The sequence below is a fragment of the Chaetodon trifascialis genome, chromosome 2, assembly GCF_039877785.1.
Source record: "Chaetodon trifascialis isolate fChaTrf1 chromosome 2, fChaTrf1.hap1, whole genome shotgun sequence".
NCBI classification, from domain to species: Eukaryota; Metazoa; Chordata; class Actinopteri; order Chaetodontiformes; family Chaetodontidae; genus Chaetodon; species Chaetodon trifascialis.
This window is the reverse complement of record NC_092057.1, coordinates 15,697,727-15,721,998: the sequence shown is the minus strand read 5'-3', so window position 1 is coordinate 15,721,998 and position 24,272 is coordinate 15,697,727. Positions and strand designations below refer to the sequence as shown.

At 44.1% G+C, this 24,272-nt stretch overlaps 1 protein-coding gene across 3 annotated transcripts in view; it reads right to left on the bottom strand.

The window, feature by feature from the left end:
- Nucleotides 1–24,272, bottom strand: part of add3a (adducin 3 (gamma) a) — a 94,108-nt gene extending 69,836 nt beyond the window's left edge. For 2 of the 3 annotated variants that reach the window (XM_070988057.1, XM_070988074.1), the window contains exons 1-2: nucleotides 24,032–24,123; nucleotides 7,063–7,100 (exon numbers count right to left, since the gene is read on the bottom strand). The gene's annotated coding sequence lies outside the window, so the exon portion shown is untranslated. Of the gene's footprint in view, nucleotides 1–7,062; nucleotides 7,101–24,031 lie in introns of all 3 variants that reach the window. The other variant, XM_070988029.1, reaches the window with a different exon arrangement.

Below are 24,272 nucleotides of genomic sequence, written 5' to 3'. Positions count from 1 at the left end.
TCTCCCAGCGTGGTCAAGAGGGAGCTGTTGAGACGTGAAGTAAATCTCACACGTATCGGGGGGGGGGGCTGTGAGAGACCCTCGTCGACAGGAGGCCTGGGTTTTAAGTCTGCCTGGCTCCAGTGGAGACAGCGAGGGTAAGATCCAGACAAACACAGCTCGCTGCCAAGCATCGTTACTTACAACACCCACTCCACAGCACATTTCCACTGCCAGTCGCCAGATTCTGTAATGATGATATTAGATAAAAAAAATAATAAAAAACACAAAAAACTCTCCTGCAGAGCAAATGAAATTAATTTGAGATGAGCTATTGGAAAGAAACGAGTTTGGAAATTTTGAGTGTTTTTATGCATTAAGGCAGAGTGACTGAAGAGCGTAAATATTTTTAAATCATTGTGTGGCTCCATCGCGAATAATGATATGCAATTGTGGCTGTCAGTACCCTTTAAAATTTGGGGGTTTTGGATGTACAGCTAGTAAAATAAAACAGAATGATGTTTTCATGGTGCACTTTCACGATAACCATAATGAGGTGAGTCGTGAAATCCTCTATTAGACATCTGGATCAGTGTTACAAAAAACCTGGTTAGGTGAGGTTGAGTGAAGAGGCCACTCACTGTACACACAAGACAGATATTTTCATAGAGTTTACACTGATTAAACTGATGCTACGCTGGAAATGCAACACACACACACTCACATAAAAACCAAGTATTTAAGTGTGGATTTTTCTTTGAAGACTGACCTGACCACTGTCAGGTCGTGTCAGACTTCAGCAGCGGAGTACTGAGCTGTAACACTCCTGTCTCCTCCTCATCCTCCCATTACTGCAAGACCATTTTCTCCTCTGGTGTCATGAGGAGGCTCTAATGAATCAGCCTACTGAGCCAGGAACAACTGTGCACAGGCTTTGACACCGCCAAAGTGTGTGTGTGTGTGTGTGTGTGTGTGTGTGTGTGTGTGTGTGTGTGTGTGTGTGTGTGTGTGTGTGTGTGTGTGTGTGTGTGTGTGTGTTGCGGTCCAACTTTTCCCAGCCTCCCAGAACACAAAGCTGTCGTTTGTGGCCTCTCAGCACTACAAAAGCCCCACAGGCCACCAGAGCTGAAAGTGAATGTGTGTAAGTCTGACTTTGACTGTAGCTCTATGTGGTTGTGTGTGTGTACATATATTTATGTTTAAAATCAGCTGCAGCTTTTCCATATCTTGTGTTTGCATGTGTGTGTGCGGTCAAGACGTGGCCACATACACCCAGTCTGCCTTTCACTGAGATGCGCCTAATGATTACAAGACGCATCACGTGGCCCAGAACACAAACTCAACCACCAAACCACGGCACGCAGACAGACAACCACGGAGCTAAAGATATACGACCGCTGCAACAAGACCAGAACTCTGTCTCAGATCTGAACACAACTACAAATAGAGGCCAACAAATCATATCATATATGGCCATAAAAAACAAACCAAGCACAGTTCACGCGCAACCAGGCACAGACACAAACACACAAAGCAAACTGGCTGCTGTCAAGACTGATGAGTCACTGAGAGGACAGCTGCTATTTATCAGGGAGACACCCATTCTCATTATAATTAAAACGGTTTGTAACTACAAATCAGCATGTGTCAGTCCTTGGAAAGACCCCTTTAAATTATTATCAATCCACGTGGTCACCACAAATCTGTGTGTGTGTGTGTGTGTGTGTGTGTGTGTGTGTGTGTGTGTGTTCTGCTAGGTCCATCAGAGTGTGAACTTGACCTTTTCCACATTCATCTCTCTCTAACCATGCTGTCATCTTTTGCATGGCGGCTGAACCAACCTCTATAAAAACAAAAATATAAGCTAAAATGGTTCAGTTTGTCTTACTCACTCGAATTTGAACACTTACTCAATACCTCAAGGTCAATAAATTTGACACATTTTACAAGATTAACAAGAATAAACTGGAAATGAACTCAGGCCCTCTCATGCTGGAGGGCTGGGCTGAACATCATTATGTGATTATTCATGTCAGATGTGCCCCGCGCCTTTCATGATTTACACCAAAGAGTCCCAGAGCAGCCCGCCTTTTATTGTTTCCACCCTCTATAAAATCCATCACTTTGGCTGGAAGCCTATACTCTTTTTATGTTTTCTGTATCGGGGCCTGTACCCACCAACAGCCTCCGGTGTCTGCAGGAAAAACGTGTATAATTCAAAACCTCCTTCGTCCTGCAGATTTGCCCAGTAGTCCACAAACTGAAGCCAGCTTAGCGTGTGTGCTGATTGGTCTCTGGCTGAGCAAGTGAGCGTGTGGCACGGACGCGTCTGACTCCGGATGTGTGTGGGAAAAACCAGAAGAGATACATACAGTATGTGGGCAGAGATCCTCAAATCCACCCATCTGTTAAGGGTATAATGGAGTTCTGGAGTTTTGCACCAGAAAGCATCATTTTTGCACTTTAAATTATAGTTTAAAACCACACGGTCCAAAAAAAGCCATGCTTACGTTTCAAACTGCAGTGCATTATCGAAAAAGTACAAATATTCAAATGGGAGGGTACATGCAGATAGAAATCTTGGGGCCAGAGCAAGATGTTTCACAGAGTCGTCGATGACTTTAAGGTATTTAGAGAAGGAAGGACTCCAGCTATCCTCCTAAGAAAGCCATTTCATTGTTAGCTGCAGTTAAACAGTTTCTCCAGTTTAGACAAGCTTGCTGGAGGTTTGGTCCAATCAGATCGCGGCTCCTTTGTAAAGAGTGAAGGCTATTTCACCTCCATGCAGGTTAGTCACGCCTACATTTGAAACCTATTTGACAAGAACTGATCATTGCTGCTGGGCGACAAAACCTGATACATCTCTGATGATTAATCAACTAATCAAATACTTTGGGGAGTTGATGACTATTAAAGGCAGGTAAATTAGATTTCATTTGTAACTGTCATGTGCTAAACTACAAATTACAGTAAATAACTAAATAAACCACGGATATGTTAGCATACCTGCTATGTCAGCTCGTATTGGGTTTAACATCATATTCAATATTCCTGCCTGTTTTTGGCCAGTTGTGGAGTGACAACAGTCGTATAAACAAAGAATAAAATTGTAATAATAAATCAAAATAAATAATATTCCTTAAGAAAAACGTGCCAGTAGAGAGGTATGTCTGAAAAGTTTGCATTGAAAGTGAGATTTTTTGTAAAAAAGCAGATTAATATCTGTCATCATGTGGAAAAATGTCATCGTCATATAAACCATATTGGTGCACTCCTGACTGAAAATCAAGGTGCTTTTCTGGCAAAGGAATTTCCACCTACACTGAACCCTGATGAATTTACCAACTCCACTACGTATGTGTCTCTTCATGGAGACGGTTATGTGGGCGGCTGAGTGCATGAAGTTTGGACGAGCCGGCAGATAGGCGCAGCTGTGACGCCGTTCACACGCCTGCAGAGGAGACAGCGAGTCAAACCAGCCGCTCAGGTCACAGAGCTGATGAACGTCAGCACGCATTCAGCCTGAGGAAGTTATCTGGATGGAAACATGCCACGCTCTGTATTAATATGGGCCTTACTGAGTAAGAGCAGGCAGATCCCAACAAGCCTCCGATTTCATTTTTCTTCTGTAGAAACTCGCTGTGACTGACACTTCAATCAGGTGCATGACATCAACAGGGCCAGGAAGCCAAAACTGGGCAGAGCGCTGAGGCAATTCACAAAGTCACAAGATGAGGAGACTCTAAATGAGGGCGACGCGAGACGCTGAGTAGAGGACAGCTTGTCTTACTGAAGGAAATGTGAAAGAGGAGAGAGGGAGAAACAGGGAGAGGGAGGCAAGAGGAGAACAGGTGACAAACAGCCACAGACAGGACAGCTGAGAGGAGTATATACTGCAGAAGGATGGAAAAATAAGAGTAGAGACAGACAAGAGAAGAGAGAGACGAATAAACCAAAGACTTACAGAGAAAGACAATGACCAGTGGAAAGTTTTGACCTAAGCGTCCCCACTCCAGTGAGCGGTTTAGCAGTCATGCGGTTTTATATCTCTTTCCTCTTCCTTTGTATTTTTTGCTTGGCCCTCAAATCGTCTTTTCAGCCGTCCTTATTCTGCAGACACCCTCTAAAGCCTCAGGAATGCCTGGTCCCGTCCTTCTTTTCCCACCTCTCTTTGTGTCTCTGTTACCTGGACACCTTGACGACTTAATGCAATGTTTCGCTTTGTTACCTTCAACCTCTCTCATAGACATTAGTCACGTAAGACTGACTTGGAGAAATGTTTAGTCAGAGAGAAAGGATGTGATCGTTTTAGAGATACATAATACTTAAAGCTGCTATCATCACTATTTTGTATGTTAACAATACATGACATTTTTGCATTTTTCAGCACAATATTTTGGTTTTTATGGCTTCACGGTTTCACCACTGTCACTGGGGTTGCTTGCAGACAGACACAGGTAGCAACTAGCTGGCGAACACAGCTGAGCATTTAGCAGCCAAAGAGTCAGATATTTCCCTCAGGAGAGCGAAAAGACAGTGAAGATTGGACTTCTAATCGCCAGCTGGACACAAATTCAACTCCAAATGACAGATAATGTTGCTCCACTTGATGTGTAAACAGTTTCACCACATGAACTTTACAAGATGATAATATGTCAATACTGTGTTCACAGCTTGTTGTGCTGCCCCAAAGTGACAAAGGTCTCCACTCTCATCTTACTACCACCAGGTTTCTGCATCACTGGACGACGTCCACATGCCGAATTCAGTACAACAGTGTGTATTACTGGATTCTGCTCTCAGTGCAGGATAAACCACATCACAGAAAGCACTACCAAACTCATTAATGGATTACATCAACAGCTGTTAATCCACTTTCTATTGTGGTGTAATTTGTAAATGGCGCATTAGGAGCTTAGCCAGATGGCTTAGCTGTCGTTTGCACACTTAATGGCAGACATGTCCAATCACAAAGCTATCAGCTCCCATGGGAATCCTGTCCTTGAGTCCTTGTTGGTAATTACACTGAATGACTTCGAAAGAGTTGTGACATTTTTTTACAGCAAGATTAGATTCAGTCATAAAATCTGAACACTGCTATTGAATCGATCTGAGACATTTCACCAATATCAATCGTATCATATGCAACATCTGGATCTGAGCAGGGAGCAGATGCTTAACTTTATATGGGTGCAAGTGCTTGATGGTGCCAATTAGAAAATGGAAAAAAAAAAAAACTAATTTCAGCCTCATCAAGGCTGCTGCTGCTATCAGCCTCTGTGTCCTGATGAAACACACACATGCATGTGCATCGGAAAGACGAGCAAAGAATCAAATTCCCGGTCATGCTGAGTGTAATACCAAAATCTAAAGCACAGTATCATCAGCTCACAGGAGCCACAGCAGTCATCAAAAACACACACTCACAGAGTCTTGAGCACAACTTCAGCCCTTAGCAGCTAAACCTGGTGATGTTCAAATGATCCCATGCAGGGATACAGCAGCACCAGCAGCAGTCCTCCCAGACGTATCTGACACATTATGAGACACGTCAGCAAGCTGCATTGTCCCTCCTCGACCTCGCAAGGCGTGCACCTGGGAGATGTGCCAAACTGGCACTGAGACGACGAGAGAGATGCCCTAAAAGTATCTGACAGAGAAAGAGGGAGAGCGGGACGATAAGACTGACGCTGAGAGACAAGGTGGGTGAAGAGAGACACGTTCTGGTTCATCACCTTTTTCAATGGATCTTTAAGAATCCAGCATCATAAAACATATCCTTAACTCAACGCAACACACGCGCACCAAAGTCCAGCTTGACACTAAAATGCTGAACCGATCTACAGCTTTCTTGCACACGAGAACATGTCAGATTTGTTTTCAGAGGCCTTTCTGAAGTTTCATGGTAACATACTGACACTACTGAGACACACAGAGGGAATCAACAAAAAACAGGACAGACAAGACAGGTACAGACAGTCACAGAGGGGGTGAGGAAGGGAAAGACAGAACAAATAAGAACCACAAAGACAGAATAGGGAAACTAAAAAAATGAATGAGATGTTAAATATAAACCAGCCCTCAGAAGGAAATCAGAGTAAACTGGTGAGTGCTGCTGCAACAAATGGGAATATCTCAAATCTGACAAGTGAATTCGTCTGAAGAGGGGAGGGTAGCAATTCTCAAAAAGTGGAAATGAAGCATGCCACGTGTGGCCTGTGCAGCCACGTGCTGTAAAAGCGACTTCATTCTCAAACACTGAAAAGTCGACAGTGAAATCGACAGGTCTTCTCCAACTGCAGGGCTGTTACAGCCGAATGGGCTTTGTGATGAGGCTTTGAAAGCGTTGGAATGAAAAACAAAGACGAAAGAGTTCGGCAGGACAAAAAGTTAGTGTGAATAATGCAAGCATTCACAGGCTTTACTTCAGGCACCAGGAGTGCTGGTAAAGTGTACTTCAACAGCCAAACCTTTGCAGTACTTTGCAAGAGCCACAGCCGCCGTCGGGAAGTGCTGCTGTGTTGTGGCACTCGACATGCCCTGCCTTCAACAGGCAATTCATCCATAATGCACTTTTCAAATAAAGTGGTTCACACTCTCATCCGTGCTCTTTCTATGAGCTACTGACAGGTGGTTAAAAAAAATGTAAGTTTTGACAATGCCAGAAAAACACAATAAAAATATATATACAGAGAGAGAGAGAGAGAGAGAGAGAGAGAGAGAGAGAGAGAGAGAGAGAGGCTCGTCACTGTTTCCTTTACAGGATAACTTCCAGCACAGTAAAATGTCTGGCCAGAAGCAGTTTGTAAGCTCACCGCTGACCACAGCCATGTCATTTATTCAAGGCTCTCCAAAAAGAGCTCACCATCACTCTCCTCTTACCTTCTGCGTCCTTGAGAAAACCAACGAGGAGGGCGGAGGCGTAAGGGCGACGGACCAAAGCTTCAGTCGACACTACATTTCAGCCTTTTTTCACTAGATTTCCCATCAACTGTGAGTGTTACTCAGAGCAGAGCTGTCCTGTTGATGCACTCAACAGGTGTTTTAGGAAGGAGCTGAAATGATGCGTGATGAAGTTCTTACCTCTCAGGGGACAGCTCGCGTTAATGACGTCTCGCCAACTAGGACAAAAACAGACACAAACACATTATGACTTTCTGCATCCAAGCGTTCTGCCAACAGCTATCTACTAAAACTCTGACATATTCTGTGTCTGAGTAGAAGAAATCTGTCACAATTAGAAGCAGACGCGTTCTTTTGCTTTAAATACTATTTACGCATCGTGTGTTTATTGAAGTCTGCAATGCCGGGACACAAAAACACAAATTAGCTAGGAATGAGTGAAATAAAAACCAGGAATTAAAGGAAGACAGCTCCCACAATAAAGTCTGCTTCATAGCATGAAGCCTTTTTCATTATCCTTGAAAACTCTTTCATTTGCTCTGTAATTCAGCATATCTGACTCAAAAAATCTCATCAAAAAGAAGATATCCCATGTTAGCAAATACCTGTAATTTTATGTTATGTTATACATCCCCTGCCTTAGGTGTCTTTTTAAGCATACAAGCCAATTTTGACATGCGGCAGATCTTATAATGTTAAACGTCGGTCTTCCTCTTGAACAATATGACTCTTTTCCAGGAAGACTCCGTGGAGATGAATGGACATGTCGTCAAAATGTCCATCTCTCTCTCTGCTTTGCTACAGGAACCTCTACCATCTCTGGATGTGGCTCAATTACTGCCCACGTACGTGTGTTTGTCCTGCTAAATCTCAGGAGTGTATGGGCGTCAGTGTGTGTGGTCTCGGTCAACGTGATCAGCAGTTTCCACTACAGAGAGTGGGCTGCACCTCCGTACTGTACCGGAGGCTGCTGCGAGCGCCAGGCGACCTTAGGGACTCGGTCTGCCCTTGATAATCATCTATGTCATCTGCACAAACACCAACTGTGTCAACACAGCGAGCGTGGCTCACCGTAGGAGAACACTGAGAGCTATTGATAGCATGTGAGATGTGTTATTGCTGAGGGGGCTGCGCCTGCATTCCATTACAACGATAATTGGCTACTGGGAATTTTTGGGATCGGACCAAAAAAACACGTCAAAACATATTTTAAATCTGTGTATAAAAAAAAAAATGGAAAAATGTGTGAAGGATGAAAGAATGTGTGCCATCATCAAGCTGAGAGATCTCGGGTTCAACACCACTCTTTGTGACTGGATGCTTAACTTCCGGACAGGCAGACCCCAGGCTGTGCAGAGGCACCACCACAGTCTCCACCCTGACTCTCAACGTCGGCGTCAGGCGTCGGCGCCCCTCAGGGCAGTGTGTACAGCCAACTTCTCCGTCTCTTCTCCGTTCATGCGTGACTGCCTGGCCACCAGAACTCCAACACCACCACTAAACCCGATCACTGGTGATGATGAGAGAAGGTCAGAGCCCTGATATCTTGGTGCCAACAACCACGTCAACATCAGCGAAAAAAGAGCTGCTTGTGTGGACCTGACCTGGACTCACCGTACCAGAACCATCACAAGGACATGGCAAGCATTACAGAGAAAACTGCACAGGCCAACACCGAGACGGAGCTGCCATCCACGGAGAACGTCTGCACCCTGCAGTGCAGGAAGAAGGCCGACAGGACCATCAGACCACCCCAGTCACAAACTGCTCGGCCTGCTGCCGTCTGGCTGACAGTACTGCAGCGTCCAATCCTGCACCACTCGGGTCAGGGACAGCTTCCACCTGCAGGCTATAAGACTGTTCAACTGTTCCTCTGAAGCTCATTATGATGTTACTGTACTCACACTGCACTGCTACACTTTATACTGCTTTTATTTAATGTTACTACCTGCTTACATCTGTGTGTTTGTGTCTGTTCATACCTGCACACATATATATTTATTTTACTCCCGTTTATCAGATGTCAAACCATTGCAGTATATATATACAGTATGTATATATATATATATATATATATATATATATGTGTGTGTGTGTGTGTGTGTGTGTGTGTGTGTGTGTGTGTGTATATATGTATGTGTATATACACACACACACACACACACATACACACACACACACACACACACACACACACACACACACACACACACACACACACACATACATACATAACTACATTTCTGCACATTCTTTCTACATTACAGTTTATCTATTTCATTACTACTGTACACACTCGGTGTAGTCACCACACTTTTGTTTGTCTTTTGTTTGTCTGGATTCTCCTTTTCTCATGTCTCATTTTACATGCCTGATTTTCTTTTTTATACATAATGTATGACAATATTTGGACAGAACCTGACAATAACAACAGTAACTGCCAAAGACAGCTTTACTGCTAATTGTGCACATGACTTGGTTCCACAGGACTCACATTAGTTTTAGTAGTATTATTTAGCAGAACAGCTGAAAGCTGAAGCTGAATCAATATTATGTAACTGCAGGCACAATAGTGGAGGTGCTTCTGGGAGTTGTGCAAGAGGTTGTAGAACACCTGAAATATGAAAAACCCCAGATGGCGCAGCAGTTGTGGAAACACGGTCCAGGTTGGCTGAATGAACAAGAATTGAAAGCACCTGCTGAATCTGGTGGGGATGCTTTTCATGTGAGCGGAGGCAGAAAAAGGAATTTTCCTTCATTTCTCAGGTGTGGAATGACAATGAGAAATGTGAGGAGCATCGAGCTTGTTGACAGCAAGCGTACATTCGTTCATAGCTCTGATGTTTTATATAAAAAGCACTAAGAAGTCAGCAAATGGCTCAGTTTAATGGTGAATGCCTGAAAAATACAGGGATGAATTTCAGAGTAAATACATCTTCAGTGGACTACAGATTCTACTCAGCTTGGTTATCTATGCGCCCAAGGCCTGTTCAAACCTAGCTGAGCTGGGCGGCAGCTCACACCTGGCATCAGCATCAGAGTCTTAATTTCAAGCATGTTTCGACAACTAGGGGGGCGGTTGTGGTTCAGGAGATAAAGCAGGTTGGGAAGCTCAGATTAGTGGGTGGCATACCAATAAACAGTCCCGAAAGTGTCCTTCAATCCCTACATCCTGGATTGACCACCGCTTTAAAATAACACGGGTGTTCTCATCCATGACACTCTAACCATGAAACTATCAGGAAACACAGCGAGGCCACCATCATTACCTCTAACTCTACACAATGCCTGAGTTCACACTGTTTGCTGTATTAAAAACCAGTTCCAGAGCAACTGCAACAACCAGAACGAATTCCACTCCAAGTCATTAACTCAGCCGGGCACTGCTCTAGACATACTAATTATTTTTCTTTGAACGAGATGCAGAGAGACAAGGAAAACCAGCACAGTTACATAACAACCTTTTCTGCTGACCGCTGTGGTGGCCTCAGTGATTTGGTGGATGTGACTGTCCAGCCACACAGCATGACCCCCTCTGGCCTCATCATATAAAGTCCAGACAAATTCAAAGTGTTATTTGTGAGCAACTATTGCTGAAGCCACGTTAGGGGACTTGGGGTCACTTCTACTAGACAGGATGTACCTTCAAGCACTCAACAAGTGGCCTGACATGTGACCTAAGCTTGGAGAGACACCACTCCGTTTAAAAAAACTCATGGATGGGCTGAAAGTCAACTTTGCTGTGCGTCTTGTTAGTTTTGCCACAGTTATACAACAATCCCAACATCTCATTAATCTGATTCTGTCAGATGGGTTCAGAGAGTTGCAGTGTGCGGCCTGTTCAGCCCTGTCGCTCTCTGACGGCGTGGTGGTTGGAGACTCAGTTAATTCGGAGGTATGAGGGGGATGACAGGTGATCCCTTCACTGCTATTCAGCTCATTTGTGTAACTTGTGACTTTGAAATTGAATGAGGAGAAGTGAGATGAGGATATGGCCAAACGAAAGGCAGAGGTCTGAGCCAAGATCAGAGCAGAGGCCAAATTCCAAACTAAAACTATTTAGTGGAGCCTAAAGCAAATGCAGGAGGTGTTAGAATTTGTTTATCTTCTCTGTCACAGAGCAGATGGCAGATAAGACACTGCGTCTGGACTGTGTTCATTCAGCAGGAAACATCAGCAGATGACAGTCTGAAAAAAGTCTGTTCGGGTGTGAAAATCAACCCATTTAAGTAATCACACATGAATGCGACAGCATCCCGCCATGACAGGTTAACAAGGCAATAGCTGCATACGTGTGACGGCGAGTCTGATTTTAATCTTTTCCAAAATCTTTTACTTCAGTGTGATGCAGTATGTTAAAGCGAGACTAACCTGAAGTGGAACAAGCCAGCTCATACTGAAGGACGCAAGCCAAACCACTCTCCAAGAAAACCAGGTCCAACTTGAGCAGATGCTACGTTAACCTGTGCAGCATCCAGCCTGAATGATCTCTTCCACATTTCAGACTTGGATCTATGATCTTGCCCATTTTTCTTTTAATATTCAGATGTGGATGTGAATGGGATGTAACCTTGGTGCCTGGCTGAAGAGCACAGTCTGCACCTGGTGACAGCTGTTTTTCAGACGGTGTGACTGTCTGTGCTGCCGCCCACTGAAAGCCCCCTAATCTGACTACTGTTGACTCTGCTTTATTGGGACGCGTGTGTGTGCGTGTGTGTGTGTGTGTGTGTGTGTGTGTGTGTGTGTGTGTGTGTCTGCCACTGTGTTACTACTTTCCATAAACCAAGTAATTACTGACAATGACTAGAGAAGGCAAACAGGTCAGCAAAGAAGAATTAAATCAAGATTTATTCAAATGTATTGGAATATTCTATAGTCGTAAACAACATAACCAACTGATTTCCTTGAAATGAAAGCCAAAATGAACCAATCACAGTAACCTGACTGTATAGTTCATCATCCACTGATTGCTACTATTTGCACAAAATGGGGTTTATGCTTCGCCTGCCAAAATCTGCAACACTGACTGCACAGCTGATGGAAGCCCGAGGCAGGAGGTGAATCTGTGAGACGTTGTCTTCCAGTAATTTGGAGAGAACAGCAGCACAACAGTACAGGGCACTAATAATAAAAGAGGATAAACACAGCCGCTCAGGTGGAACAGTCCACACAAGCACACATAAGTTCACAGAGTATGCATGTACAAACATGCAGATCTCTTAGCAGCACAGGTGTAAATATCACAACAAACTGTGCAAAATCATGCAGTGCTCCAGTGCAATAAACACAACTGTATCTTGGTGACACAACACTGAGGCAATCTATGACGCAACAGCAGCGTTGTCCCCTTCATCTCTAAGCCCTCACAAAAAACAGCAGTGTTCACTTCTTACAACTAGCTATCTCGTTTCACAAGGGGAACCCCGCCCGTAAACAAACACAAAGCCACTTGAAGCGCTGCAGCCCCCCTCCACATGTTTTCCACCGTGGATCAGCCTCACAGAGTTTGTCTTCGGGATGAAAACTGCCACATTAACATAAGCAAACCCAAAGCAAATGTAAATATACTGTAAATGCACGAGAAATCATATATTTGCAAATGATCAAACCAGATTTTACCTTTTTTGGTGGCAACAATGGGTCACACACATGCATCAATACACAGTCACAAACACAGACCCCAGACCAGCAAGAACCTCTCCATCCCAGACCAGCTACATGATAATCCAATTTGCATGTTTACCCAAGAAACAACACCACACAGGCTGCAGAGAAGCACTGGGGTTGTGGGTAGGAAGACAATACTTTAACCGAGGGGTCACGAGTTAGAGCCCTGACCAAAGCTGACTGGAGAGCATCACTTACACACTTTGAGAAGACACTGTGAATTTATAACTTGTCCGTTTGTTTACACTAGCATTCAGCGGTCATGGGTAGTGTTGAATGTTGTCTGTTGTTGTGGTCTCCTCCTCACAGGTTGATCTGTGTTCTCTTTACGAAGCCCTTCTGAGCAGATCATCCAGACAGCTGTATTAACAGGAAGAAGCCCTCGCTGAAGGATGAGTTCAGGCGGAGTGCATGACCCGACTTGCCTGGACACAGACCAAGTAAACACTCCGCTTTGTTTTCATTTGTCGTATTAATGATAACAACTCGGAAAATGAGATACGCCATTAATCCAAGCGGACAAACACTCCACTTCAGGGAGGTCGGGGGTCGTGTTCAGACGTACGACGGCGGAGCCTCTGGAGCTCGTGCAGATTCGGTGCTTTGCTCAAAGGCACATCAGCTGGGCGAGTGCTTGCCGATGTGACACGGGTCACGCAGTTGAAAAATGCAACTGCCCACCATACTGCCAAAAATTGTTAGAGAACAATAACGCCTCCTGATCAGACACCAGTTTTATAAATGCTACTGCCACTACTGATTCCTGTAAAAATCCTTAACATTCACATGAAGCCACTAATTGAAGATGTGATGGAGAAAAGGTGCCAAACAGGTATCTTTAAGAAAATAAACAAGCCTAAGCTTGTGAGGTTGAGCTGTAGTCGTGATTTCTCTTTGCGGCTGATTGTGAAATCCTTCAGTTCCTACATTTATTTCTCCAACACACATCCTTTCGTTCACACAAGCTGAGGCTCACACTGCAGCATTTCTGCTCTGCCAATGAAAATCATACCAACACATCACAGGAGCACCAACAACGACGCGTGAGTTACAGACAGATTGCAAGTTCCCAGTTAATGGAGGCAAGACTGCATTAAGACACAATCACTTACTCAACTTCTTAAAAAAGATCCTGTTCTTCAGTTCATGTTGGGAACATTTTGGACTTGAAAAACGTAACACACACCCACACACACATATAGACACACCACGCCACAAGCCTATTTGTCATTTTTTCCACTTACTGTCATGTCCCAGAGGCCATGAAACACATTTTTTCCAGAACACAAGTCAGGCTCAAGCTGATGACATCATCTTTAGGACACACCACCGCAGTCCCTTTGACCACAAGACAGATGACATCACTCGTCCAAGTTATGCACAACAACTGCTGCTCAAACATCACATTGTGTAAATGGCCCATAAAGGGCACAGGAACATGGTATGAGGGGATATCACATGGCCTTGTGCTACACATTGTGTGTGTCTGACTTCCCACCCGAAGTGTATCAGTGACCGTCCTGGAAGGACAGAACAAAAGATGGGTCCTATCCAGCGATTTCCTCTGCTGAGGTAAAGGAAATGGAGCCTTGCCATACTTCCCATCCTGCGACAAGAGTCTGAAACATGTGACATGACACCACGCACCTCTGACGGGGTATCTCTCCCCGACTCCAACCAGATACTTCCTCAGTGGAATCTGTGAGTCTGAGTGATTGAGGTGGCAGCGATCCATCAGGACGGGGGACTGATAAGGCGGAAAATATATTGGTCATGAAAATCTGTGTTTAAATGCTCAGAAGCACCCACTGTCATGTTTACTATGGGGGCTTCCTTTCAAAATAAAACTAAAGATTAAAACTGTCTTTGTTGTATGTGCTGTACCAGGAATGGGCAATTTCTATTGTGATTTAATTATTTCTCTTTACAGTTTACAGTGGGAATGACTATTATAAAAGAATTAATTCATCGCACATCCTTGTTCTTATGTGTGTATGACATGTCATACATGCATTTAAAGCTGATTCTCAGTTTCTAAATCATAATCTTAGGGTGGATCCTTCCTTTAAAGGAAGGACTGTGTTGACACCTGAATGCACAGGATATCATGCAACATCACTCCTTGAGTAACCGCAACTGGTGACATACAGGGAATAATGGGCATGAGAGGCTGCAGTCTGCTATCAGATGATCAGCTTGCTTGTTTCTGCTCAGCCTCAGCAGGTTCTCCTCTGTAATAACTGAGGAAATAATATCACAGCCCGGCTGGAGAGGATGAGTGACAGCTGGTGGGAGCAGAGACAGATGGAGAGAGCTCTGCTGACATTTGTATACTGTTCTTGACAAGAGATTCTGGAGGAATGATGACCTTCAAGTTTAAAATTAGGGCCCAAAAAATTCACACAAACCTCAGTTTTACTCAGCAAATAAAAAAAAAGAACCAACAGAGAGAAACATTTATAGCCCACAGAAGAACTGGCAGTGAATTCAAACGCACCCAAAGGGAGATCGCTTGGTTGTATATCAAAATGTTAACAATGCATACACAAAAACACGTCAGTTTGTGCACTATGCACACAAACAAACGCACCCCGCAGGCACGCATGAACTCACAGGCTGCTCGGTGATGCCCAAGGGGGCTACTGAGCAGAATGCAACATGCGTCACTAATGACATGCATCGACCCTGCAGCAGAGAAGCACAGCGACGTCAACAACAGTGTGAAGACAAAGTGTCCCTGTACGTACAGTGGAGGGATTTGTCCTGCAGAAACACTGACCTGAATACTGGACGGAGGTGAGAACACAGGCGGCTGTATATAGCAGGAAGACAAATTTCACCAATTTGCATGGCGTGTTCAGCGTGTCTGTAAAATGTGTGACAAATAAAGGGGATTGTCTCCCTGATCCTTCTTCTTCTAGTTATACACACTTTAATGCATTTGAGAAATATAGCTTGATTTGCAAGACGGTTGGCCTGCACCAGCTAAAGTTAGTAGCCATCACTCAACATACAACACAATGATAATAATGATAACAAGAATAATAATAATACGTAATGGAGCAGACACTGCTTTGTGATATCAGCACAGTCTCACCTGTACTCATGCTGCTTCCTATGCATTGTGTGTGAAAATAAAGCTATTACCATGTTACATTCATCCAACATTTCCTCCCTCCATCTGAACAGTATCCTCAGGTGCCTGAGCCTTACACACCTGTCAGCCAACAGGTTGACTCATGGTTTGCGATCTTATGCCCCGTCCTTATAATTTTTTATGACATCAAGTCACAAAAGGGCGCATTAGCTACAAAACTACTCTTTGCTCAGCGTATCAATCAATCAGCACCGTTGTAATTCAGTCACAATGTGCACATGGGGCAAATTTCAAAGAGCAGCTTCACACGGTGCTGTAAAGTAGTATTTGCTGTACCTCTGACCACACCCAACTGTGATGTCATGGTGTATTGACATACCCTGGAGTGCAATTTACATCACAACAGCAGTGTTTGCAGTTAAGTCACTCTTTAAAAATGCCTACGTACATGACAGAGCTAATTCCAGATATCTAACGTCCCTTTGAAATGTCAGATGTAACCATATACAGTCCAGTAGTCTGAGGGTTAGAGGCCACTTTAAAACGTGTGTCTGCCCTCTTTGATAGAACACAAGAGTCCTGCTTTTACATTTCAACCAAAGAACTGGAATATCCAGACAAATCTTAACGTATGCAGTGATACGCTACATTACTGATATCAACAACAACACTGGAAACAAGCACTGCGACCACTGGGCTATATTCAGATGCATGATGCCCTGTGTGGTATCTCTGGCCATGTGTGCAAGAATGAGAGGTCATATTAGCAGATGTAACTGAATAAACACACACAAGGGCAACGTGACTATTTGTGATCCAGCAGGAGGAGAAATAAACACTCTGTGGATTAGCACCACGGTGGTCCCGCAGATCCAGTGTCACCACACACATAGCTCGCACTCCACCACCGGCACCACTCTGCTCGTGATGCACTGCAACTTAAAAACACATAAACTTAACACATGACTGATCGACAAGTGATTTCTGGCGACCACGAGTGCAGAAACACCAGAATATTGAGCCTGCGGTATCTCAGATGTCACTGAAAGAACAACAACAGTGATCACTCTTCTCTTCCACGTAAACAACACTGTTTTCTACCACACATCTAAACAAAGAGCGATAAATCAATTAAAACCATGACTACGGACAACAAGTAATTGTCACAACACAACATTAAGACCACAGTGGGCAGTGCTGACTCAGCGCTTTAGTTCAGTGGCAGCGGGGATGAGAATCAACATTTAGTACACAAGCTGACCCAGATAGAGATGAGACAACAGAGGAGGACAGCACAGTACATACCCACAGCAGCACCAGGACTCAGCAGCCAGCCAGGCACAGCACTGCCAACAGGGATTGTCACTGGGTGTGTGTTGTGACAATACCATGGTGTGTGTGTGAGTGTGTGTGTGTGTGTCCAAAAACAGGAACCAAGGCATGGGTGTGCCTGCTAAAACAGTGGCAGATGATTTGGTAAATGCAGCTGTTTGTTCAGAGATGCAATAAAGCAAGTTTCCTGGACACAGGAGGCCAACAAGAGGTCATATGTGCACATACAAAAACACGCACGCGCACATTTTCATTAGCTGCATTTCCAAAAAGCTGAATAAGAGTAAACTGGTATGAATGAAGACCTGCAACAATTTTCATTTTCTTGGTTCATGGTAACACACGATGGTGAATTGAATATCCAATAACACTTTTAATGACGACATCGTGTCTCTGGGATATTGTGATGGGCACTTTTCAACGTTTTCATGCGTTTTACAAATCAAACGATTAATCGAGAAAATAATTGGCAGATTAATCGATACTGAAAATAATCATTAGCTGCAGATCTATGAATGCACTCGATGTTTTAGCTTTTCCAATTCATCCACAAAACTCTCACATTTATCATTACATTAATGTACTGTGCTGCACAAAATGTACGTTTACTGTAATTTAAATAAAGGTTTATTAAGACATAGAACAAGAAGTTCAACCAGCTAATTAGCCGACAGCTAAGCTAAGACAGGAGAAAATGATCAACCTGATGCAGCATTAAAAAGGAAATACATCCACCGACGCCAAAAACAAAAACTACTGTAGAGTTTAATGTTACTGAGGTTAAATCTGATGTAGATTTAACATTCTCACACCTTAAAAACCAAACAACAACCAATTAATGCATCCACATTGAAATACAGTGGATCAACCTGACATAAGATCAAAATTATCAACCAAAACGAGAAGGTAACCGGTGCAACAAGTGCCACCACATTTTATCTTATGACTAGCGCAGTGCTGATGACATGTTGTGTCCATGGTTGGTAAGAACAGAAAGTTCAGAGAGCGCTCCTTAAGAAACACACACTGCAAACCAGCACGACCATTACACAGAAGGTCAGTTCCACAGTGATTTACCTTTCTGCACAATGATCAGAACATAAAGGGTGCACTCAGAGAAAGTCACGCAGAAAGAACAAAGCATGCCGTCAGAGCTGAATGTCACTGCAGGATTCAGGGCTGAGGCTGTGTGTGTGTGTGTGTGTGTGTGTGTGTGTGTGTGTGTGTGTGTGTGTGTGTGTGTGTGTAGAAGAGTTATGTTGCTCTGTAGGACTTTTATAGCGGGGTAACAAAGCAGCAGAGAATTAGAGAGAGGAGAGGAAAATAAAAGAGACGACCGGGCAGTATAATTAGAATTAGATATGGTGTGTGTGTGTGTGTGTGTGTGTGTGTGTGTGTGTGTGTGTGCGTGCACACATGTGCACACACACATGCTTCCCATCACACTCAGAAATAGTGACAGTGCATCCTTTTCAGATCCCCACACAGCAAAGGGATCAACACCCGTAATGAAGGCATCCACAGAAGCTTGTCACATGGCCAGACACACACTCTCTCTCGCACACACACACACCCTCTCACACACACTATAAATGAACTCACATGAACACGCTACTCGTATTTTCCTTTGCCAGTAAATATGTGAAATGACAGTCAGTTAATTGACAGGTGACCTGGAAGATTTCTGATTTAATCTCCATATTAAGCAGAGCCTTGGGGCACAGTAATGGGGAAGCCCCTCCCACCCCCCACCCCCACAAACAGTGGCAACACACTCATTCTCATGACTGGCAAGCAGCCCAGGCAAACAGCATACCGAGTCAGTGCCATTCTCTGCTCACAATGGCAGCATTTCTTTGGTCATCAACAGCAAAATCAACATTTACGGATTAAAGGCCGAATAAGGCTTCAAGACATCATGGATCAAGGACATAATCAATAGATTGTTCTGCTTATATAATCATAACCATCTGACATTGAAAGAGCAGGTCACTGGTATTTCCACATGACTGCACTGTTGACTTTCAGCTCACATCTGCACAAGTTCATACATTCAGTGACTGTGTAATGAAAGTGAGATTTCAAGTAAGATACAACTTGTTCAGCCTCATCATTCATGAACCCTCTGGATGATTAAAAGTCCAGCCATCGAGCGGAGACGACATTCTCACGTCTCCTTCGAACCTTCCTGATCTCAAACGTTTGACCCTCAGAGAACCACTTTAATAAGGTGACGGCTGGGGGGGATCAAAGGAGCCACTGTCTGCTTCAAAAGCTCATTTGGCTCAAAACTTGGCACCTCTACTTCTCCCATGGTCAGATGTTGACCCCGTTGCCATGGGAAGACGCTCTGCTGGTCGGGGCTGACGCTCTGCCAGGGACTGCCCCCGCACGCACAAACAGAGACAAGCCTGTGTGACACAAACATACAGTCAATGCAAAATAGACACACGTGTACATATCAACACACACACATCCAAAGTGATGGCATATGGAGGCACATGTGGATGCACGCACTTCCCCGAGCTGGACAGACGTCAGCTGTACTCCACGTCGGGCCGGATGCTTTCGGTACTTCATCCACCCACAAGTGTATAATAAGGTTATTCTAACCCCACCCCGCTGGGACCTCTGGCTCTGGCAACCAAACAACTCTGGAATCTAAACAGTCGGCCCACACATGTATCACATCAAACAGCACCCCGACTGCACAATAGCATGAAACAAGAGCCTGTTCAGCTTCGCCTGACTCCTTCAGTCAGAGGAGTCAGAGCATAAAAAATAAAACACTGAAGTTGTAGATCAGTAGCGCGGCTCAATGTCACTTTATCAAGATCATCAACATCACAGTAACATCAGCAGTCGACCAGAACTGGTATACATAAACAAACAAGCACACAACAGGTACACAGCATGTCGAAACAAAATCATTCATTTGGGGATTTTTTTTCCGGGATGAAATCTTGTGATGAGTTGAGGCCTGGTAACAAATTTCACAGCATAATCAATTCATTCCCATGGAATCACAGTGATTAGTGGATTCACCCACAGATGTGATTTTTGCATCAAGCATGTTAGCTCGCCAGCTACAGCAGTTCAACAGTTTCCCCTGCAGGTAATCAATACATTACCCAGTGTCTGTCTCAAATATGACATGAAGATTAATGTTGCTGAACAACTTACTGGTGTGATTGGACCAATTCCTGCCAAAACGTTTGGATCCAAAGACCTGACTCCTCAAGCCTCTGAGGTGTCGTATCAGAAAGATGTTTAGCTCAAACAAAGTCTCTGAAGGCAGGAGTACGAAAAATGCTTATTCACTTTCTTGCCAAGAGTTAGACGAGAAGATTGATACCACTCTTGTCTGTACAGCAGCAGAAATATGAAGCTACTGTAGGCACTAGTTAGCTTAGCACAAAAACTGGAAACAGAGGGAAATTGCTAGCTTTGCTCCATCCAGGAGGAACAAAATCAAAGTTAGCACTGTATTGTATGGTTGTGTAAGAATCTGATTAATGAAGTGTTTTTCATCTGCTTTCAATAGGCCTAACAGACACGTAGACACGAGGCACGGTGCATAATCGTGTCCAAATCAGCAGGCCTCGACCCTGTCTGACCAAACCCAGAGCTAAACGCTGAAACAAGCCAAATGAATGAGAGATGAAGTCAAAACCCAGAGAGAGACGAGAAAACCCAAGATAATAAAATGAAGCCCGCTTGCGCACAAACACACACACATCTTCTAACAAAGGAAAAACATTGGAGACTCAATCAATTTGCAGTGTGCAGGGAGAGTGGAGCCACATGTTTTTGATAAGTCCTCTAGCAGAGCAGGGTGAGGTAATGATGAAGTCATCTCTGTCCTCTGGACAGGTTCAAATTCACTGGGCCGTGTGCGTTTTTAAAGGCTTTGGGCTCACCAACACACACATATGCTTTTTTTATTTTTTTTTATTTTGCTACGCAGTAAAAAAATGATAGCACAAAAACATTTTATTTAAGTTTGCAGTCGGTATCAAAACCAGACAACAACAGGGAGCTGCAACACGTGCACACCTCATCATCTTCTACACACCTGTCACTCAAGGAGCTTTTAAGAACAGAAAAACTACTTTCATCCAATATTTTCTCCCTTCATATCTCCCTCAGTTCCTGCTTCCCCAAAACATTCCCAAGCAATCACGTCTTACTATGGACACGCCTCATTAACAGTCCCTGCACACTGCGCCCACTCGACCAGTCTTTGCCACTCTGTTATTAATCTATGAGGCCGTGACTCCATTACTCCACCATAGTGGACACTGTACTTCCTGTGTCTCGGCATGGATCTTAAGATGAGCGGAGCTTCATCATGCCTCGGGTCGTTATAAAACCATTCATTAGAGCAGAGCAAATAAACAAGAGAAAGCAGCTCAGACAGAGAGACTGCTGCAGATGTGTTGAGACAACAGATACCCCTCCCCATCTAAATGTTATTCTGCAAGGACTGTAAAGGTCAACATTATGCGCCGATTACAAATACAACGTGGCTATGGAGAAAACTAATTTCTAATTGGCTGGTGCACTATTTTGACACAGCTGCTTGGCCAAATGACCAAATAACAAAACAACACAGTATATTTTAATCACTCATGTCACAAACACATTCTTCAGCAAGCTAGCGGTCGGAGTCTTGAGATTTTGGCACGCCTCCTCTTCAAAAGCAGTTGTGTGACAGTTTCATAGTGTGTTGTATGCTAATGTAACTGCATGACATCTCTGAATTGAGTCATCACTGTGGACTGAGAGACTGGGATTTTAAGGATACCAAGAGGGCTTGAGGATGGTGCTCTGCAGAACAAAATAAAATCATTTTGGGGGGTAATAGAGACGAGATGAGAGTTTGGGTCTTTAAACCCAAAGTGCAATTAAATGGCTCCAGGATACTGAGACTAAAATCTGCATGAGGGGGCTCTGATGGGCCTGTCATGTGTATTTTGAAGCTGTGTGAAGATGGCATTGTCATCAGAAAAAGGCTGGGACTACATTAAAGAGACTGGTGTAATTAGTTTCTGTACAATACATGATCAATAAGTTTTCATATTAAAAAAACCTTCATTTAATACTCCTCCTCTTTACTTAACTGGACTAACAGCCTCACCATCCTGCCTCCTTCGAGTCCCATGCATCTGCAATATTCATAAGGACGCTGTGAAACACCCGCAGCAAAACACGAGAGAAAATGGAGCTTACATCAAAGAGGATGTGCGGAGGTGGAGGAAAAATAAATGTTGCCTTTTTTATCTGCTCCGTCACTGGCTCTGGGTTAAACATCTCACCTATAGAAAGTCCCTGAAGGATCCTGAGTGAGGTCCCCCTTCCATCCGAGTAAATCAGAGAACGAGGGGAATACCGTTTTAGATTTCAGGTCCATATGGTGAACATTCACAGCTTTTCAGAGAGCTCAGTGGAACAAAATAATGGAGGAGAAAAAAAGAGACAGGAATGAAAAATCAAATATGTCAGACTGCAGGCCGTTTGGAGACAATTATCATATTTGTCTGGGCCCTTTTTAAGTCCCCACGGCCATTCTTTGGTATGGGAATGGATATCCTTGGAGAGTCATTACAGGTTGAGAAACAAGCCGGAGGTGCTAGGGAGGTGCTCATGGGTAACATGCGATTTGAGGAGGGAGAGAAGGATGGTTTGGTGGTGGGGGGGGGGGGGGGGGGGGGGCGCACTTTTGATCTGCAGAACCTGGGGTTATGACAAGCTATTAAAGAGTCGAATCAGGGAAGAAAAAAATAAACCAAGAGGTGAAAAGGCAGGAAGCTGAAAAAGACGGAAGGAGCTGTCTGCAAGAAAAGAGTGACGCCCACAAGTCATCCAGCAGAAAAGGTAAAAAGACATTATAGAGATATTATAATCCCCTAAACTGTGCTTGCTGCACTTGTTGACATCAATGAGTAACCAGGCTCAGCTTGCACTGATGACACAAACTAGAAGTGAAAGGTTTCCATGACACATGAGCATGACATCACATTGATTTAAGAATAACCTGCAATAACTCAGCAACAGCAATAATGAGAAAGAAGTATGGAGAGTTAGTCTGGTGGATAGTTTCTGCCATGAAGAAACAACTGCATCCTGAAGTGAAACTGCAAGTTAAACTGAAGATAGAGCAACTGAACCTAAATGTAAAGCATGCACACCTCATAAGGACTGAGAGTGATGTTCTCCTTTGGATAAAACTTGTTCAAATAGCAGTTCAGCGTGTGCGTGTAAGAGCTGCAGATCTCTTTCTCTGGCGACTCGTGGTGGTGGCAACAGAGAACACGCTGTCACTGAGAGCAACCCGAAGCCCAAAGAATCAGACACACTGTCTCATTCTTACCTTGTAATTTTGAATTTCATTTCTATTTTTATTTTATACTCTGTCTAATTGTTTATTATTTTTATTTTCTCTATTCATCTGAAGCACAAAACAGTGAGGCTCATTAAACTCTCCTTTTCCCCATCAGCAGGTACACAGTCTGAGTGGATCAGCTGCAGCAGCACCTCCTGACCTTTGACCTTCCTCCATAAAGGAACAATAAACTTTCCCTCCAACATTAAACACGCATCATTTTAGAAAATATGACAGTTATTAATACAGAATGAATGAAAGAAAATGCTCCCTGTCAACTTGTTAAACATACAACGTGAACTAATGGTAGAGTAAAGCAGTGCTGCTGTCCCTGTCGCACCGCGCGCTGCAGGCTGGCCATGACGTATCATGACTAAACACTGAGAGTAAACAATGCTGCAGCTATTTCGGTGTCCCAGAGAAGTAAAGTCCGGACGAGACTGCATGTTTTCACAAGCTGCAGGACAAAATGTTACGAATCAAGGTTATAATATGTGAATAAAGGGCTGTCGGGAGTTTCTGCTCACAGCGGCAGCTATGCCTCGTAAATGTGGAAACAGTGCGCAGCATTGAGCAGGTGAGGCAAGGAAATGCAGCCACAAAATAACGCGCATCATCAAGAAATGTGAATTTAAAAGTCAAAACTCGTGAATGAAATCACCAAATACCTCTAGTGGGGGAGTCACCGGGTCCCTGGCTGGGAGTTCACAGTCGACACGCAGAGGCACAAGCGTCCCCGGATCCACGGTTTGAATTCAATGGTTCCGTTCAGGCACGGCGTGTCGGAGCACTTTCACTGACGTCCAGCCAACGGGATGGTGTTACGCCGCTCCCTGCGGGCGGAGCAGGCAGCACACATGTTGTGTAGATCCAGTACGCCGGCCAAAGCGGAAGCACTGGTCACAATGT